Source organism: Ranitomeya imitator, chromosome 7 (genome assembly GCF_032444005.1).
Source record: "Ranitomeya imitator isolate aRanImi1 chromosome 7, aRanImi1.pri, whole genome shotgun sequence".
In the NCBI taxonomy this organism is placed as follows: Eukaryota; Metazoa; Chordata; class Amphibia; order Anura; family Dendrobatidae; genus Ranitomeya; species Ranitomeya imitator.
In genome coordinates, this window is record NC_091288.1 from 126,254,052 (window position 1) to 126,271,979 (window position 17,928).

Consider the following 17,928-nt stretch of genomic DNA (forward strand, 5'->3'; position numbering starts at 1 on the left):
TGTAGGGTATAGAGGGTATGATATAGAGTGTATGGTATAGAGTGTATGGTATAGAGTGTACGGTATAGAGTGTAGGGTATAGAGTGTAGAGTGTAGGGTATAGAGTGTAGGGTATAGAGTGTAGGGTATAGAGTGTAGGGTTTAGAGTTTAGGGTATAGAGTGTAGCGTGTAGGGTATAGAGTGTATGGTATAGAGTGTAGAGTGTAGGGTATAGAGTGTATGGTATAGAGTGTAGGGTGTAGAATGTATGTTATAGAGTGTAGGGTACAGAGTGTATGGTATGGAGATTAGAGTGTAGGGCATATAGTGTATGGTATAGAGTGTATGGTATAGAGTGTAGGGTATAGAGTGTAGAGTGTAGGGTATAGAGTGTATGGTATAGAGTGTAGGGTATAGAGTGTAGAGTGTAGGGTATAGAGTGTAGGGTATAGAGTGTAGGGTATAGCGTGTAGGGTATAGAGTGTAGGGTATAGATTGTAGGGTATAGAGTGTAGGGTATAAAGTGTAGAGTGTAGGGTATAGAGTGTAGAGTGTATGGTATAGAGTGTATGGTATAGAGTGTAGGGTGTAGAATGTATGTTATAGAGTGTAGGGTATAGAGTGTATGGTATGGAGATTAGAGTGTAGGGCATAGAGTGTAGGGTATAGAGTGTATGGTATAGAGTGTAGGGTATAGAGTGTAGAGTGTAGGGTATAGAGTGTAGGGTATAGAGTGTAGGATATAGAGTGTATGGTATAGAGTGTAGGTTATAGAGTGTAGAGTGTAGGGTATAGAGTGTAGGGTATAGAGTGTAGGGTAAATAGTGTAAGGTATAGATTGTAAGGTATAGAGTGTATAGCGTAGAGTATAGAGTGTAGGGTATAGAGTGTATGGTGTAGAGTGTAGGGTATAGAGTGTATAGTGTAGGGTATAGAGTGTAGGGTATAGAGTGTATAGTATAGAGTGTAGGGTATAGAGTGTAGGGTATAGAGTGTAGAGTGTGGGGTATAGAGTGTATGGTATAGAGTGTATGGTGTAGAGTGTATGGTATAGAGTGTAGGGTATAGAGTGTATGGTATAGAGTGTAGGGTATAGAGTGTAGATTGTAGGGTATAGAGTGTAGGGTGTAGAGTGTAGGGTATAGAGTGTAGGGTATAGATTGTAGGGTATAGAGTGTAGAGTGTAGGGTATAGAGTGTATGGTATAGAGTGTAGAGTGTAGGGTATAGAGTGTATAGTGTAGGGTATAGAGTGTAGGGTATAGAGTGTATGGTATAGAGTGTAGGGAATAGAGTGTAGAGTGTACGGTATAGAGTGTAGGGTATAGAGTGTAGAGTGTAGGATATAGAGTGTAGGGTATAGAGTGTAGGGTAAAGAGTGTAGGGTGTAGAGTGTAAGGTATAGAGTGTAGGGTATAGAGTGTAGGGTATAGAGTGTAGAGTGTAGGGATTAGAGTGTAGGGTATAGAGTGTAGGGTATAGAGTGTAGAATGTACGGTATAGAGTGTAGGGTATAGAGTATAGAGTGTAGGGTATAGAGTGTAAAGTGTAGAGTGTAGGGTATAGAGTGTAGAGTGTAGAGTATAGAGTGTAGGGTATAGAGTGTATGGAATAGAGTGTAGGGTATAGAGTGTAGAGTGTAGGGTATAGAGTGTAGGGTATAGAGCGTAGGGTGTAGGGTATAGAGTGTAGGGTATAGAGTGTAGGGTATAGAGTGTAGAGTGTAGGGTATAGAGTGTATGGTATAGAGTGTAGGGTGTAGAGTGTAGGGTATAGAGTGTAGAGTGTAGGGTATAGAGTGTAGAGTGTAGGGTATAGAGTGTAGGGTATAGAGTGCAGATTGTAGGGTATAGAAAGTAGGGTATAGAGCGTAAAGTGTATGGTATAGAGTGTAGGGGATAGAGTGTATGGTATACAGTGTATGGTATAGAGTGTAGGGTAGAGAATGTAGGGTATAGAGTGTAGGGTGTAGAGTTTAGGGTATCGAGTGTAGAGTGTAGGGTATAGAGTGTAGAGTGTAGGGTATAGAGTGTAGGGTATAGAGTGTAGGGTATAGAGTGTAGGGTATAGAGTGTAGGGTGTTGAGTGTAGGGTATAGAGTGTAGGGTATAGGGTGTAGGGTATAGAGTGTAGGGTGTAGAGTGTAGGGTATAGAGTGTAGGGTATAGAGTGTAGGGTATAGAGTGTAGGGTATAGCGTGTAGGGTATAGAGTGAAGGGTATAGAGTGTAGGGTATAGAGTGTAGGGTATAAAGTGTAGAGTGTAGGGTGTAGAGTGTAGAGCGTAGGGTATAGAGTGGAGGGTATAGAGTGGAGGGTATAGAGTGTAGGGTATAAAGTGTAGAGTGTAGGGTATAGAGTGTAGGGTATAGAGTGTAGGGTATAGAGTGTAGAGTGTAGGGTATAGAGTGTAGGGTATAGAGTGTAGGGTATAGAGTGTAGGGTATAGAGTGTAGGGTATAGAGTGTAGGGTATAAAGTGTAGAGTGTAGGGTATAGAGTGTAGGGTATAGAGTGTAGGGTATAGAGTGTAGGGTATAGAGTGTAGAGTGTAGTGTATAGAGTGTAGGGTATAGAGTGTAGGGTATATAGTGTAGGGTATAGAGTGTAGGGTATAAAGTGTAGAGTGTAGGGTATAGAGTGTAGGGTATAGAGTGTAGGGTATAGAGTGTATGGTATAGAGTGTAGGGTATAGAGTGTAGGGTATAAAGTGTAGAGTGTAGGGTATAGAGTGTAGGGTATAGAGTGTAGGGTATAGAGTGTAGGGTATAGAGTGTAGAGTGTAGGGTATAGAGTGTAGGGTATAGAGTGTAGGGTATATAGTGTAGGGTATAGAGTGTAGGGTATAAAGTGTAGAGTGTAGGGTATAGAGTGTAGGGTATAGAGTGTAGAGTGTAGGGTATAGAGTGTAGGGTATAGAGTGTATGGTATAGAGTGTAGGGTAAAGAGTGTAGAGTGTAGGGTATAGAGTGTAGGGTATACTGTGTAGAGTGTAGGGTATAGAGTGTAAGGTATAGAGGGTAGGGTACAGAGTGTATGGTGTAGAGTGTAGGGTATAGAGTGTAGGGTATAGAGTGTAGGGTATAGAGTGTATGGTATAGAGTTTAGGGTATAGAGTGTAGGGTATAGAGTGTAAGCTATAAAGTGTAGGGTGTAGAGTGTAGGGTATAGAGTGTAGGGTATAGAGTGTAGGGTATAGAGTGTAGGGTATAGAGTGTAGGGTATAGAGTGTAGAGTGTACGGTATAGAGTGTAGGGTATAGAGTGTAGAGTGTAGGGTATAGAGTGTAGGGTATAGAGTGTAGGGTATAGAGTGTAGGGTATAGAGTGTAGGGTGTAGAGTTTAGGGTATAGAGTGTAGCGTGTAGGGTATAGAGTGTATGGTATAGAGTGTAGAGTGTAGGGTATAGAGTGTATGGTATAGAGTGTAGGGTGTAGAATGTATGTTATAGAGTGTAGGGTACAGAGTGTATGGTATGGAGATTAGAGTGTAGGGCATATAGTGTATGGTATAGAGTGTATGGTATAGAGTGTAGGGTATAGAGTGTAGAGTGTAGGGTATAGAGTGTATGGTATAGAGTGTAGGGTATAGAGTGTAGAGTGTAGGGTATAGAGTGTAGGGTATAGAGTGTAGGGTATAGCGTGTAGGGTATATAGTGTAGGGTATAGATTGTAGGGTATAGAGTGTAGTGTATAAAGTGTAGAGTGTAGGGTATAGAGTGTATGGTATAGAGTGTAGAGTGTATGGTATAGAGTGTATGGTATAGAGTGTAGGGTGTAGAATGTATGTTATAGAGTGTAGGGTATAGAGTGTATGGTATGGAGATTAGAGTGTAGGGCATAGAGTGTAGGGTATAGAGTGTAGGATATAGAGTGTATGGTATAGAGTGTAGGTTATAGAGTGTAGAGTGTAGGGTATAGAGTGTAGGGTATAGAGTGTAGGGTAAAGAGTGTAAGGTATAGATTGTAAGGTATAGAGTGTATAGCGTAGAGTATAGAGTGTAGGGTATAGAGTGTATGGTGTAGAGTGTAGGGTATAGAGTGTATAGTGTAGGGTATAGAGTGTAGGGTATAGAGTGTATAGTATAGAGTGTAGGGTATAGAGTGTGGGGTATAGAGTGTAGAGTGTGGGGTATAGAGTGTATGGTATAGAGTGTATGGTGTAGAGTGTATGGTATAGAGTGTAGGGTATAGAGTGTATGGTATAGAGTGTAGGGTATAGAGTGTAGATTGTAGGGTATAGAGTGTAGGGTGTAGAGTGTAGGGTATAGAGTGTAGGGTATAGATTGTAGGGTATAGAGTGTAGAGTGTAGGGTATAGAGTGTATGGTATAGAGTGCAGAGTGTAGGGTATAGAGTGTATAGTGTAGGGTATAGAGTGTAGGGTATAGAGTGTATGGTATAGAGTGTAGGGAATAGAGTGTAGAGTGTGTGGTATAGAGTGTAGGGTATAGAGTGTAGAGTGTAGGGTATAGAGTGTAGGGTATAGAGTGTAGGGTATAGAGTGTAGGGTGTAGAGTGTAGGGTATAGAGTGTAGGGTATAGAGTGTATGGTATAGAGTGTAGAGTGTAGGGATTAGAGTGTAGGGTATAGAGTGTAGGGTATAGAGTGTAAAGTGTAGAGTGTAGGGTATAGAGTGTAGAGTGTAGGGTATAGAGTGTAGGGTATAGAGTGTATGGAATAGAGTGTAGGGTACAGAGTGTAGAGTGTAGGATATAGAGTGTAGGGTATAAAGCGTAGGGTGTAGGGTATAGAGTGTAGGGTATAGAGTGTAGGGTATAGAGTGTAGAGTGTAGGGTATAGAGTGTATGGTATAGAGTGTAGGGTGTAGAGTGTAGGGTATAGAGTGTAGAGTGTAGGGTATAGAGTGTAGAGTGTAGGGTATAGAGTGTAGGGTATAGAGTGCAGAGTGTAGGGTATAGAAAGTAGGGTATAGAGCGTAAAGTGTATGGTATAGAGTGCAGGGGATAGAGTGTATGGTATAGAGTGTATGGTATAGAGTGTAGGGTAGAGAATGTAGGGTATAGAGTGTAGGGTGTAGAGTGTAGGGTATAGAGTGTAGAGTGTATGGTTTAGAGTGTAGGGGATAGAGTGTATGGTATAGAGTGTATGGTATAGAGTGTATGGTATAGATTGTAGGGTATAGAGTGTAGGGTATCGAGTGTAGAGTGTAGGGTATAGAGTGTAGAGTGTAGGGTATAGAGTGTAGGGTATAGAGTGTAGGGTATAGAGTGTAGGGTGTTGAGTGTAGGGTATAGAGTGTAGGGTATAGGGTGTAGGGTATAGAATGTAGGGTGTAGAGTGTAGGGTATAGAGTGTAGGGTATAGAGTGTAGGGTATAGAGTGTAGGGTATAGCGTGTAGGGTATAGAGTGAAGGGTATAGAGTGTAGGGTATAGAGTGTAGGGTATAAAGTGTAGAGTGTAGGGTGTAGAGTGTAGAGTGTAGGGTATAGAGTGTGGATTGTTTTAGAAATGTTCTTACCTCCCTTCTGAGTATGTTTTCCTGGGTCGTCTTTGTTCGAGTCTAATGTTTTTCTTCCTGTCCCCTCTTCTTCTAGTTTAACGCCCTCCTGATGAGTGCAGCGAGTCTTCTGGCGAATGTGTGTTTCCCAGGTTTGTTGAGGTGTAGTCCGTCTCTGGCGAGGAGTCCATCATACCAGTAATTCACACCGTGGTCCAGGAATCCAAATCCTTGTTGTCTGCACCATCGTCTTACCCTACACTCTATACCCTACACTCTATACTCTATACCCTACACTCTACACTCTATACCCAACTCTCTAAACCCTACACTCTATACCCTACACTCTGCACTCTATACCCTACACTCTATACCCTACACTCTACACTCTATACCCTACACTCTACACTTTATACCCTACTCTCTAAACCCTACACTCTTTACCCTACACTCTACACTCTATTCCCTACACTCTATACCCTACACTCTACACTCTATACCCTACACTCTATACCCTACACTCTATACCCTACACTCTATATCCTACACTCTACACCCTACACTTTATAGCTTACACTCTATACCCTACACTCTATACCCTAAACTCTATATCATACACTCTATACCCTATACTCTATACCCTACACTCTATACCCTACACTCTACACCATACACTCTATACCCTACCCTCTATACCTTACACTCTATGCCCTACACTCTACACAGTATACCCTACACTCTATACCCTACACTCTACACTCTATACCCTACACTCTATACCATACACTCTATACCCTACACTCTATACCCTACACTCTACACTCTATACCCTACACTCTATACCCTACACTCTATACCCTACACTCTACACTTTATACCCTACACTCTAAACCCTACACTCTATACCCTACACTCTATACCCTACACTCTATACCCTACACTCTACACTCTATACCCTACACTCTATACCCTACACTCTATACCCTACACTCTATACCCTACACTCTACACTTTATACCCTACACTCTATACCCCACACTCTATACCATACACTCTATACCCTACACTATATACCCTACACTCTATACCCTACACTCTACACTCTATACCCTACACTCTATACCCTACACTCTATACCCTCCACTCTATACCCTACACTCTACACTCTACACCCTACACTCTACACTTTATACCCTACACTCTATACCCTTCACTCTATACCCTTCACTCTATACCCTACACGCTATACCCTACACTCTATACCCTACACTCTATACCCTACACTCTATACCCTACACTCTACACCCTACATTCCATACCTTACACCCTATACCCTACACTCTATACCCTACACTCACTCTATACCCTACACTCTATACCCTACACTCTATACCCTACACTCTACACTCTATACCCTCCACTCTATACCCTACACTCTATACCCTACACTCTACACTTTATACCCTACACTCTATACCCTCCACTCTATACCCTCCACTCTATACCCTACACTCTACACTCTACACCCTACACTCTACACTTTATACCCTACACTCTATACCCTACACTCTATACCCTTCACTCTATACCCTACACGCTATACCCTACACTCTATACCCTACACTCTATACCCTACACTCTATACCCTACACTCTACACCCTACACTCTATACCCTACACTCTATACCCTACACTCTACACTCTATACCCTACACTCTACACTCGATACCCTACACTCTATACCCTACAATCTATACCATACACTCTATACCATACACTCTATACCATACACTCTATCCCCTACACTCTATACCATACACTCTACACTCTATACCCTACACTCTACACCCTACACTCTATACCCTACATTCTCTACCCTACACTCTATACCATACACTCTATACCATACACTCTATCCCCTGCACTCTATACCATACACTTTACGCTCTATACCCTACTTTCTATACCCTACACTCTGCACTCTATACCCTACACTCTATACCCTACACTCTACACTCTATACCCTACACTCTACACTCTATACCCTACACTCTACACCCTACACTCTATACCATACACTCTATACCCTACACTCTACACTCTATACCCTACACTCTATACCCTACACTCTATACCCTACACTCTATACCCTACACCCTACGCTCTATATCCTACACTCTATATCCTACACTCTACACTCTATACCCTACACTCTATTCCATACACTCTATACCCTACACTCTATACCCTACACTCTACACTCTATACCCTACACTCTACACTTTACACTCTATACCCTACACTCTATACTCTATACCCTACACTCTATACCGTACATTCTACACTCTATACCCTACACTCTATACCCTACAATCTAATCCCTACACTCTACACTCTATACCATACACTCTATACCCTACACTCTACACCCTACACTCTATACCCTACACTCTATACCCTACACTCTATACCCTACACTCTACACTCTATACCCTACACTCTATACCATACACTCTACACTCTATTCCATACACTCTATACCATACACTCTATACCCTACACTCTATACCCTACACTATACACTCTATACCCTACACTCTACACTCTATACCATACACTCTATACCCTACACTCTATACCCTACACTCTACACTCTATACCCTACAATCTATACCCTACACTCTATACCCTACACTCTACACCCTACACTCTATACCCTACAATCTACACTCTATACCCTACACTCTATACCATACACTCTATACCCTACACTCTATACCATACACTCTACACCATACACGCTATACCATACACTCTATACCCCACACTCTACACTCTATACCCCACACTCTATACCCTACACTCTATACTATACACTCTATACCCTACACTCTATACCCTACACTATACACTCTATACCCTACACTCTACACCATACACTCTATACCCTACACTCTATACTCTACGCTATACACTCTATACCTTACAATCTATACCTTAGACTCTTTAGCCTACACTCTATACCCTACACTCTATACCCTACACTCTACACTCTATAACCTACACTCTATACCATACACTCTATACCATACACTCTATACCCTACACTCTATAACATACATTCTACACCCTACACTCTATACCATACACTCTATACCCTACACTCTATGCCCTACACTCTAATCTCCATACCATACACTCTATACCCTACACTCTATAACATACATTCTACACCCTACACTCTATACCATACACTCTATACCATACACTCTACACTCTATACCATACACTCTATACCCTACACTCTACACTTTATACCCTACACTCTATACCCTACAATCTATACCCTACACTCTATACCCTACACGCTATACCCTACACTCTATACCCTACACTCTATACCCTACACTCTACACTCTATACCCTACACTCTATACCATACACTCTATACCCTACACTCTACACTCTATACCCTACACTCTATACCATACACTCTATACCATACACTATATGCCCTACACTCTAATCTCCATACCATACACTCTGTACCCTACACTCTATAACATACATTCTACACCCTACACTCTATACCATACACTCTATACCCTACACTCTACACTCTATACCATACACTCTATACCCTACACGCTACACTCTATACCCTAAACTCTACACCCTACACTCTATACCCTACACTCTATACCCTACACTCTATACCCTACACTCTACACTCTATACCCTACACTCTATACCGTACACTCTACACTCTATACCCTACACTCTATACCCTACACTCTATACCCTACACTCTATACCCTACACTCTACACCCTACACTTTATAGCTTACACTCTATACCCTACACTCTATACCATACACTCTATACCCTACACTCTATACCCTACACTCTATACCCTACACTCTACACCATACACTCTTTACCCTACCCTCTATACCTTACACTCTATACCCTACACTCTACACAGTATACCCTACACTCTATACCCTACACTCTACACTCTTTACCCTACACTCTATACCATACACTCTATACCCTACACTCTATACCCTACACTCTACACTCTATACCCTACACTCTATACCCTACACTCTATACCCTACACTCTACACTTTATACCCTACACTCTATACCCTACACTATATACCCTACACTCTATACCCTATACTCTATATCCTACACTCTACACTCTATACCCTACACTCTATACCCTACACTCTATACCCTACACTCTATACCCTACACTCTACACTTTATACCCTACACTCTATACCCTACACTCTATACCATACACTCTATACCCTACACTCTATACCCTACACTCTATACCCTACACTCTACACTTTATACCCTACACTCTATACCCTACACTATATACCCTACACTCTATACCCTACACTCTATACCCTACACTCTACACTCTATACCCTACACTCTATACCCTACACTCTATACCCTACACTCTATACCCTACACTCTACACTTTATACCCTACACTCTATACCCTACACTCTATACCATACACTCTATACCCTACACTCTATACCCTACACTCTATACCCTACACTCTACACTCTATACCCTCCACTCTATACCCTACACTCTATACCCTACACTCTACACTTTATACCCTACACTCTATACCCTCCACTCTATACCCTACACTCTACACTCTACACCCTACACTCTACACTTTATACCCTACACTCTATACCCTACACTCTATACCCTTCACTCTATACCCTACACGCTATACCCTACACTCTATACCCTACACTCTATACCCTACACTCTATACCCTACACTCTACACCCTACACTCTATACCCTACACCCTATACCCTACACTCTATACCCTACACTCAACACCCTACACTCTATACCCTACACTCTATACCCTACACTCTATACCCTACATTCTATACCCTACACTCTACACTCGATACCCTACACTCTATACCCTACAATCTATACCATACACTCTATACCATACACTCTATACCATACACTCTATCCCCTACACTCTATACCATACACTCTACACTCTATACCCTACACTCTACACCCTACACTCTATACCCTACATTCTCTACCCTACACTCTATACCATACACTGTATACCATACACTCTATCCCCTACACTCTATACCATACACTTTACGCTCTATACCCTACTTTCTATACCCTACACTCTGCACTCTATACCCTACACTCTATACCCTACACTCTACACTCTATACCCTACACTCTACACTCTATACCCTACACTCTACACCCTACACTCTATACCATACACTCTATACCCTACACTCTACACTCTATACCCTACACTCTATACCCTACCCTCTATACCCTACACCCTACGCTCTATACCCTACACTCTATACCCTACACTCTACACTCTATACCCTACACTCTATTCCATACACTCTATACCCTACACTCTATACCCTACACTCTACACTCTATACCCTACACTCTACACTTTACACTCTATACCCTACACTCTATACTCTATACCCTACACTGTATACCGTACAATCTACACTCTATACCCTACACTCTATACCCTACACTCTAATCCCTACACTCTACACTCTATACCCTACACTCTATACCTTACACTCTACACCCTACACTCTTTACCCTACACTCTATACCCTACACTCTATACCCTACACTCTACACTCTATACCCTACACTCTATACCGTACACTCTACACTCTATTCCCTACACTCTATACCATACACTCTATACCCTACACTCTATACCCTACACTATACACTCTATACCCTACACTCTACACTCTATACCATACACTCTATACCCTACACTCTATACCCTACACTCTACACTCTATACCCTACAATCTATACCCTACACTCTATACCCTACACTCTACACCCTACACTCTATACCCTACAATCTACACTCTATACCCTACACTCTATACCATACACTCTATACCCTACACTATATACCATACACTCTACACCATACACTCTATACCATACACTCTATACCCCACACTCTACACTCTATACCCTACACTCTATACCCTACACTCTATACTATACACTCTATACCCTACACTCTATACCCTACACTATACACTCTATACCCTACACTCTACACCATACACTCTATACCCTACACTCTATACTCTACGCTATACACTCTATACCTTGCAATCTATACCTTACACTATGTACCCTACACTCTATACCCTACACTCTATACCCTACACTCTACACTCTATAACCTACACTCTATACCATACACTCTATATCCTACACTCTATACCCTACACTCTATACCCTACACTCTACACTCTATACCCTACACTCTATACCATACACTCTATACCCTACACTCTATGCCCTACACTCTAATCTCCATACCATACACTCTATACCCTACACTCTATAACATACATTCTACACCCTACACTCTATACCATACACTATATACCATACACTCTACACTCTATACCATACACTCTATACCCTACACTCTACACTTTATACCCTACACTCTATACCCTACAATCTATACCCTACACTCTATACCCTACACGCTATACCCTACACTCTATACCCTACACTCTATACCCTACACTCTACACTCTATTCCCTACACTCTATACCATACACTCTATACCCTACACTCTACACTCTATACCCTACACTCTATACCATACACTCTATACCATACACTATATGCCCTACACTCTAATCTCCATACCATACACTCTGTACCCTACACTCTATAACATACATTCTACACCCTACACTCTATACCATACACTCTATACCCTACACTCTACACTCTATACCATACACTCTATACCCTACACGCTACACTCTATACCCTAAACTCTAAACCCTACACTCTATACCCTACACTCTATACCCTACACTCTATACCCTACACTCTATACCCTACACTCTACACTCTATACCCTACACTCTATACCGTACACTCTATACCATACACTCTATACCATACACTCTATATCATACCCTCTATACCCTACACTCTATACCCTACACTCTACACTCTATACCCTACACTCTACACTCTATACCCTACACTCTATACATTACAATCTATACCATACACTCTATACCATACACTCTATACCCTACACTCTATACCTCACACTCTACACTCTATCCCCTGCACTCTATAACATACACCCTACACTCTATACCATACACTCTGTACCCTACACTCTAAACTCTATACCCTACACTCTATACCCTACACTCTATACCCTACACTCTATACCCTACACCCTACGCTCTATACCCTACACTCTATATCCTACACTCTACACTCTATACCCTACACTCTATTCCATACACTCTATACCCTACACTCTATACCCTACAATCTACACTCTATACCCTACACTCTACACTTTACACTCTATACCCTACACTCTATACTCTATACCCTACACTCTATACCGTACATTCTACACTCTATACCCTACACTCTATACCCTACACTCTAATCCCTACACTCTACACTCTATACCATACACTCTATACCCTACTCTATACCCTACACTCTACACCCTACACTCTATACCCTACACTCTATACCCTACACTCTATACCCTACACTCTACACTCTATACCCTACACTCTATACCATACACTCTACACTCTATTCCCTACACTCTATACCATACACTCTATACCCTACACTCTATACCCTACACTATACACTCTATACCCTACACTCTACACTCTATACCATACACTCTATACCCTACACTCTATACCCTACACTCTACACTCTATACCCTACAATCTATACCCTACACTCTATAACCTACACTCTACACCCTACACTCTATACCCTACAATCTACACTCTATACCCTACACTCTATACCATACACTCTATACCCTACACTCTACACCATACACTCTATACATACACTCTATACCCCACACTCTACACTCTATACCCCACACTCTATACCCTACACTCTATACTATACACTCTATACCCTACACTCTATACCCTACACTATACACTCTATACCCTACACTCTACACCATACACTCTATACACTACACTCTATACTCTACGCTATACACTCTATACCTTACAATCTATACCTTACACTCTTTACCCTACACTCTATACCCTACACTCTATACCCTACACTCTATGCCCTACACTCTAATCTCCATACCATACACTCTATACCCTACACTCTATAACATACATTCTACACCCTACACTCTATACCATACACTCTATACCATACACTCTACACTCTATACCATACACTCTATACCCTACACTCTACACTTTATACCCTACACTCTATACCCTACAATCTATACCCTACACTCTATACACTACACGCTATACCCTACACTCTATACCCTACACTCTATACCCTACACTCTACACTCTATACCCTACACTCTATACCATACACTCTATACCCTACACTCTACACTCTATACCCTACACTCTATACCATACACTCTATACCATACACTATATGCCCTACACTCTAATCTCCATACCATACACTCTGTACCCTACACTCTATAACATACATTCTACACCCTACACTCTATACCATACACTCTATACCCTACACTCTACACTCTATACCATACACTCTATACCCTACACGCTACACTCTATACCCTAAACTCTACACCCTACACTCTATACCCTACACTCTATACCCTACACTCTATACCCTACACTCTATACCCTACACTCTACACTCTATACCCTACACTCTATACCCTACACTCTATACCCTACACTCTATACCCTACACTCTATACCCTACACTCTACACCCTACACTTTATAGCTTACACTCTATACCCTACACTCTATACCCTAAACTCTATACCATACACTCTATACCCTACACTCTATACCCTACACTCTACACCATACACTCTATACTCTACCCTCTATACCTTACACTCTATACCCTACACTCTACACAGTATACCCTACACTCTATACCCTACACTCTACACTCTTTACCCTACACTCTATACCATACACTCTATACCCTACACTCTATACCCTACACTCTACACTCTATACCCTACACTCTATACCCTACACTCTATACCCTACACTCTATACTCTATACCATACACTCTATACCGTACATTCTACACTCTATACCCTACACTCTATACCATACACTCTAATCCCTACACTCTATACCCTACACTCTATACCCTACACTCTATACCCTACACTCTACACTCTATACCCTACACTCTATACCCTACACTCTATACCCTACACCCTACGCTCTATACCCTACACTCTATATCCTACACTCTACACTCTATACCCTACACTCTATTCCATACACTCTATACCCTACACTCTATACCCTACACTCTACACTCTATACCCTACACTCTACACTTTACACTCTATACCCTACACTCTATACTCTATACCCTACACTCTATACCGTACATTCTACACTCTATACCCTACACTCTATACCCTACACTCTAATCCCTACACTCTACACTCTATACCATACACTCTATACCCTACACTCTATACCCTACACTCTACACCCTACACTCTATACCCTACACTCTATACCCTACACTCTATACCCTACACTCTACACTCTATACCCTACACTCTATACCATACACTCTACACTCTATTCCCTACACTCTATACCATACACTCTATACCCTACACTCTATACCCTACACTATACACTCTATACCCTACACTCTACACTCTATACCATACACTCTATACCCTACACTCTATACCCTACACTCTACACTCTATACCCTACAATCTATACCCTACACTCTATACCCTACACTCTACACCCTACACTCTATACCCTACAATCTACACTCTATACCCTACACTCTATACCATACACTCTATACCCTACACTCTATACCATACACTCTACACCATACACTCTATACCATACACTCTATACCCCACACTCTACACTCTATACCCCACACTCTATACCCTACACTCTATACTATACACTCTATACCCTACACTCTATACCCTACACTATACACTCTATACCCTACACTCTACACCATACACTCTATACACTACACTCTATACTCTACGCTATACACTCTATACCTTACAATCTATACCTTACACTCTTTACCCTACACTCTATACCCTACACTCTACACTCTATAACCTACACTCTATACCATACACTCTATATCCTACACTCTATACCCTACACTCTATACCCTACACTCTACACTCTATACCCTACACTCTATACCATACACTCTATACCCTACACTCTATGCCCTACACTCTAATCTCCATACCATACACTCTATACCCTACACTCTATAACATACATTCTACACCCTACACTTTATACCATACACTCTATACCATACACTCTACACTCTATACCATACACTCTATACCCTACACTCTACACTTTATACCCTACACTCTATACCCTACAATCTATACCCTACACTCTATACCCTACACGCTATACCCTACACTCTATACCCTACACTCTATACCCTACACTCTACACTCTATACCCTACACTCTATACCATACACTCTATACCCTACACTCTACACTCTATACCCTACACTCTACACCATACACTCTATACCATACACTATATGCCCTACACTCTAATCTCCATACCATACACTCTGTACCCTACACTCTATAACATACATTCTACACCCTACACTCTATACCATACACTCTATACCCTACACTCTACACTCTATACCATACACTCTATACCCTACACGCTACACTCTATACCCTAAACTCTACACCCTACACTCTATACCCTACACTCTATACCCTACACTCTATACCCTACACTCTACACTCTATACCCTACACTCTATACCCTACACTCTATACCCTACACTCTATACCCTACACTCTACACCCTACACTTTATAGCTTACACTCTATACCCTACACTCTATACCCTAAACTCTATACCATACACTCTATACCCTACACTCTATACCCTACACTCTATACCCTACACTCTACACCATACAGTCTATACTCTACCCTCTATACCTTACACTCTATACCCTACACTCTACACAGTATACCCTACACTCTATACCCTACACTCTACACTCTTTACCCTACACTCTATACCATACACTCTATACCCTACACTCTATACCCTACACTCTACACTCTATACCCTACACTCTATACCCTACACTCTATACCCTACACTCTACACTTTATACCCTACACTCTATACCCTACACTCTATACCCTACACTCTATACCCTACACTCTACACTCTATACCCTACACTCTATACCCTACACTCTATACCCTACACTCTATACCCTACACTCTACAATTTATACCCTACACTCTATACCCTACACTCTATACCATACACTCTATACCCTACACTCTATACCCTACACTCTATACCCTACACTCTACACTCTATACCCTCCACTCTATACCCTCCACTCTATACCCTACACTCTACACTTTATACCCTACACTCTATACCCTCCACTCTATACCCTCCACTCTATACCCTACACTCTACACTCTACACCCTACACTCTACACTTTATACCCTACACTCTATACCCTACACTCTATACCCTTCACTCTATACCCTACACGCTATACCCTACACTCTATACCCTACACTCTATACCCTACACTCTATACCCTACACTCTACACCCTACACTCTATACCCTACACTCTATACCCTACACTCTATACCCTACACTCTATACCCTACACTCTACACTCTATACCCTACACTCTACACTCGATACCCTACACTCTATACCCTACAATCTATACCATACACTCTATACCATACACTCTATACCATACACTCTATCCCCTACACTCTATACCATACACTCTACACTCTATACCCTACACTCTACACCCTACACTCTATACCCTACATTCTCTACCCTACACTCTATACCATACTCTGTATACCATACACTCTATCCCCTACACTCTATACCATACACTTTACGCTCTATACCCTACTTTCTATACCCTACACTCTGCACTCTATACCCTACACTCTATACCCTACACTCTACACTCTATACCCTACACTCTACACTCTATACCCTACACTCTACACCCTACACTCTATACCATACACTCTATACCCTACATTCTACACTCTATACCCTACACTCTATACCCTACACTCTATACCCTACACCCTACGCTCTATACCCTACACTCTATACCCTACACTCTACACTCTATACCCCACACTCTATACCCTACACTCTATACTATACACTCTATACCCTACACTCTATACCCTACACTATACACTCTATACCCTACACTCTACACCATACACTCTATACACTACACTCTATACTCTACGCTATACACTCTATACCTTACAATCTATACCTTACACTCTATACCATAC